Source organism: Erinaceus europaeus, chromosome 1 (assembly GCF_950295315.1).
Source record: "Erinaceus europaeus chromosome 1, mEriEur2.1, whole genome shotgun sequence".
NCBI classification, from domain to species: Eukaryota; Metazoa; Chordata; class Mammalia; order Eulipotyphla; family Erinaceidae; genus Erinaceus; species Erinaceus europaeus.
This window is the reverse complement of record NC_080162.1, coordinates 78,120,845-78,125,960: the sequence shown is the minus strand read 5'-3', so window position 1 is coordinate 78,125,960 and position 5,116 is coordinate 78,120,845. Positions and strand designations below refer to the sequence as shown.

The window sequence follows — 5,116 nt, the reverse complement described above, 5'->3', positions numbered from 1 at the left end:
GACTATCATACTTTAATGATGACTCTTTAGTCACTATCAGGCCACCCCATCAGATAGGGCCCTAATCAGGGAGTCCTTAGATTCCCAAACAGACTTGGTGGGCCTAGACCTCAAATAAATCCCTCTCTCCATTGTGACCAGTCATCTCTATCAGGACTATCAGGAACAACACAATAGACCCCTTTGTGAGCCTCCATAGGACCTTGCCCTCAACTTGGATTAACAATGGTAGAGAATGTTCCATCATCTGAAGGGAGGCTGGACAATATACTCTATGCTACACCTGAGGAAGGAAGATGGGTCCTGATATTGGGGCAGCTTGGAACGTTCCTACTTATGACCACAGAATGTAAGCTCAGATCTAGAGGGATGCAGAGGTCACATAGGCTCCTAAGCTGAATATGGGGCCCCAGATCACATGAAATTGATGGAGTTTACAATCAACAATATTTATACACCTTTCCCTTATTTGGGAGCTACTCTCTTTTCTGATCCAGCTTTCTGGTCCTTCTGAATGATAGATCACACAATAGATATGCTAATGATTCTCATGCTTGAGGCTTCTAACAATGGTTCTTCTCTTTACCTTTCCACATTTTTTTCTGCTTAAATTGTTTAAACAGCCCTAAATCATACTAAAAAGGCCTTCCAAAATTATAAAGATACTTAAACCAATTCTAATCATCGAGTTATCAGTTATAGTGAACTTCTAACTTGTTACAAGTTTTTTCTTCACAAGTAAATGATTACAACTATGTCAAGCCTTCACATGAAGAAGCATCTGCTCATATGGTAAGATATTAAACTATATAAGAAGTTCCCCCATATACAACTTATGTAAATTAACAACAACATTCACATATTTTTCTACACTTAACTGGTATATCTTGTTTTGCCACTATAGGCCTGCCTTTGTCAGCCAATAATTTAAAGACTTGTTCCCTTCAAAACATCACCCATACCACAGACATCCCTAACAACCCCCAAGGACAAATTGTTGTTTAAAAGGCCCACCAAACACCTAAATCCCAATTAAATAATGAAAAAAGGGGGGATATATCCCCCAATATTCAGTTGGCTAAGGCAGTAACTACATTAAACCTCTTTTAATATTTATAAAAATTCAAACCAGCCACCAATCATTCTCCATTGGCAGACACTGCCCTCCCTTCCAGCCCTCAGGGTTAGATAGAAGGACCCCCTTCTATGGCCTTTGGAAAAGAACCAGACGCCCTGCTAACCATGGGAAGTAGATTTGTATGTGTTTCTTTCACAGGAATTCCCGGAAATCCATTTGGACCCCTGCCCTCTGACATCGCCCACAAGATGGCACAACTACAGCGCCACCAGAAACCCATGATGTGACTTGGCACAATTTGAAGAGCCTGATTCACAGAGTCCAAGGACAGAGCTTTCCTACTGCCCTTCCCTTGCCCATCACTGTCTGTCCTTCCTGCTTCTGCTTCACCTGTCACATTTTGGCAGTCTCAACTCACTCTCTACAGAAAAGCAAAATTCCAGTGGCTGTCCTCCCCCATCAAGATAAGGTGTGTGGTGTTTCTTCCCCCTGGTCGTTGGCATTGGACTGACACTTATATAGGACTTGCTGGTGGAGCTCTTGGACACTCCCTTTATGCTGCTGGGCTTCTCAAGGACTGACTGCAATAGTCCATGGACTTCGCAGCCAGCTGTCTCGGGATTCCGCAGTGCCGGATCCCCCCTTTTGCCCCTCAGGCCCCTGTCTCTCTGCCTGTCAGGCAGCCCCCTCAGCCCACCGGGCCTCCCCTCGGCCTCACACTGGTTCTTGCTGCTCTCCTATTTGTCACTCCCTATCTTGTTCCAGTTCTTTTGAAAATGCCTGCATGATATCATTTAGGTTTCTGCCCAAAAGGTTTCTGTTCACCCCTACACTGCTATTCCTCTGTCTGAAATGGAGTCTTTTGCAGACATTAACCCATTTAAATATGGCCATTAGATAAAAGGAAAGGGGAAGATGTAGGGAGGTAGTGGGGATGTGGTGGAGCCTGGCAGGGTTTGACCTGAGAGGTGAGTCTGTTCTGGTAAGTCTCTCTCTCTCTCTACGGAGGGGTTGAGCAAAAGGGGGAACACATGAACCTCAGAAGGTTGGTGGCCATATAAGTCTTCCCTGCCTCACAAAAACATCCTGCATCTTCCCCTCTCTCTCTTTTTCTTACCATAGCACTGCTCAGCTCTGGCTTATGGCAGTGTGGTGGATTGAACCTGGGACTTTGGAGCCTCTGCCATGTGAGTCTCTTTGCAAAACATTGTGCTATCTACCCCCTACCTCTATCAATATCTATCTCTGCCTCACTATCTCCCCACTTCCCTCTCAATTTCTGTCTTTATTCTAAATAAAAATATTTTTTAAAATGTGTTTAAATTTAAAATTGTCAGAAATAACACAGAGGACAATGCATGGTTTCATGGAATTACTGTTTCTATGGTCTGAATCTAACTATGCTAGTCATTTTAATTGAAATGACATCTATCCTTTACAAATATGATATAAAAATTGACTCAGAAAATCCATTTGTCCAACAGGGACAAATTTGGTAGCTCATTTACAAGATTTACAAGAAGGAATATTTTCAGAGTAACATCAGCATGTTTGGTCAAGTCATTTGGGATTATTTTGGGGAAAAACAAGTAGCTACTTTAGAAGCATCTGTGTCCTTAAATGCTGACCCAGACTGACATCAATTGGCCTCTTATAGGAGGAGTACTATGCCCTCTGGTGGTCAGAGATACTCACTTACTTTCTATAGGAAAGGCTAGCAGGACAGAGGTAACAGTGCTTCTATCTACCCAGAGGTTTCTGGAAACCTGTTTGCTTACTTCCTAGTTACATAGTATTATTCTCTGTTGTCTTCTTCTATCATCCAAGGGCAATGGAGGCGATCACCCACACCTTCTCCCTAGGATTTTCAAGGGCCAGTGAGAGATGTCTTCTTCTGCGGGTTTTTAAGGGCCAATAAGAGATATCTTCCTCTATATTTTATTTCACATATAGGGGCCAGTTGGTGGCACACCTGGTTGAGTGCATATGTTACAATGCTCAAGGATCAGGGTTCAACCCCCTGCCCCCACCTGTAGGGGGAAAGCTTTGTGAGTGGTGAAGCAGGGTTGCAGGTGTCTATCAGTCTCTCTCCCTCTCTATCACCGCCTTCCCTCTCAATTTCTGGCTGTCTCAATTACATACAGAGAGAAGAGACACCACAGCACTTTTGCACAGACTGTGGAGCTTCACCTGGTGTTGTTTATGCTGTAGAGGAAATAAACTCACCCCAAGTCTCTTGATGTGTATATATGTGGTACCTGGAAGGCAAGAAGGACCCAGGCTCATATGTGGTGTTGAGGCCCAAAACTGGGCCCTTACCCATGATAAGGTGTGCAGTATTCTACATAAGCTATCTCCAGACTCTGCGTAGTGTCATTGTTTGTTTGTTTTATCAGAGCACTACTCAGCTCTGGTTTATAGTGATACCGGGATTGAACTTGGATTTCAGGAGACTCAGGCATGAGAGTCTCTTTGTTTTTTCTTAAAATGTTAAACTATTTTTTATTATTTTTATTATTATTGGATAGAGACAGAGAGAAATCGAGTGGGAAGGGGGAAGTAGAGAGGGAGAGAAACAGAGAGACAGTTGCAGCCCTGCTTCATCACTTGTGAAGCTTTTCCCCCTGCAGGTGGGGACAGGGGCTTGAACCTGGGTCCTTATGTATGCTCAACCAGGTGCGCCACCAACCGGCCCTATATGTGAAATAAAATAAAGAAGATATTTCTCGCTGGCCCTTGAAAATTCCGGGGAGAAGGTGTGGGTGATGGTCTCCATTGCCCTTGGCCGATAGAAGAAGACAACAGAGAACAATACTATGTGACTAGGAAGTAAGCAAACAGGTTTCCAGAAACCTCTGGGTAGATAGAAGCACTGTTAGCTCTGTCCTGGAACCTTTTCCATAGAAAGTAAATGAGTGTCTCTGACCACCAGGGGGCGTAGTACTCCACCACCTGGCCCCATGAGAGTCTCTGCGTAACTATTATGCTACCTAATCTGCCCTAGACTCTGCATAATGTCCTTATGACTGAATTTGGTATGATCATTTAAAAAATATTTTTTGGCCTCTCTGGGCTCTGACCTAGTTGGCGGCGCCATGGCCAAGCGTACCAAGAAGGTGGGCATCGTGGGTAAATACGGGACCCGCTACGGCGCCTCTCTGCGGAAGATGGTGAAGAAGATCGAGATCAGGCAGCACGCCAAGTACACCTGCTCCTTCTGCGGCAAGACCAAGTTGAAGCGGCGCCGTGGGCATCTGGCACTGCGGCTCCTGCATGAAGACCGTCGCGGGCGGTGCCTGGACCTACAACACCACTTCTGCTGTCACAGTGAAGTCTGCCATCAGAAGGCTGAAGGAGTTGAAAGACCAGTAGAGGGGCTACCACCTGCAATATTACTAGCCTGTAATAAATGGGTTAATTTATAAAAATAAATAAATAATTTTTTTGTTAAAAATATTATTTATACACCTTTCCCATATTAGGGAGCTACTCTCTTCCCTGATCCAGCTTTCTGGTCCTTTTTCCATCCATGACATCATCTCCCCAGACAATAACTAGGATCTGCCTGCATATCAGATGTCAGGCTCAGGGAAAAAAAAAAAAAAAACTAGCATAGCCACAGGCCCTTTGGAATATAACTAAAATATGCCTACTAGCTATCTACAAAATGGAGACCTCCCAACTCTTCATCTGCACTACTCCAGCCTTTAGGTTCATGATCAGTCAACACTTGTTCAGCTTTATATGTTAACTCTCTTTTCAGCCACCGGGTTCCAGATGCTAACATGATGCCAAACAGACTTCCCTGGACAAACAACCGCACCAATGTGTCCTGGAGCTCCGATTCCTCAGAACCCCGCCCCACTAGGGAAAGAGAGAAACTGGCTGGAGTATGGGTTGACCTGTCAACGTCCATGTTCAGTGGGGAAGCAATTACAGAAGCCAGACCTTCCACCTTCTGCTTCCCACAATGACCTTGGGTCCATACTCCCAGTGGGATAGAGAATAGGGAAGCTATGGGGGGGGGGGGGATACAGA

The 5,116-nt window shown here is 44.7% G+C and overlaps 1 pseudogene; it reads left to right on the top strand.

The window, feature by feature from the left end:
• The first annotated feature begins 4,156 nt into the window (after positions 1-4,156).
• LOC103113144 (large ribosomal subunit protein eL43-like) lies at positions 4,157-4,522 on the top strand (annotated as a pseudogene).
• Positions 4,523-5,116: the final 594 nt, after the last annotated feature.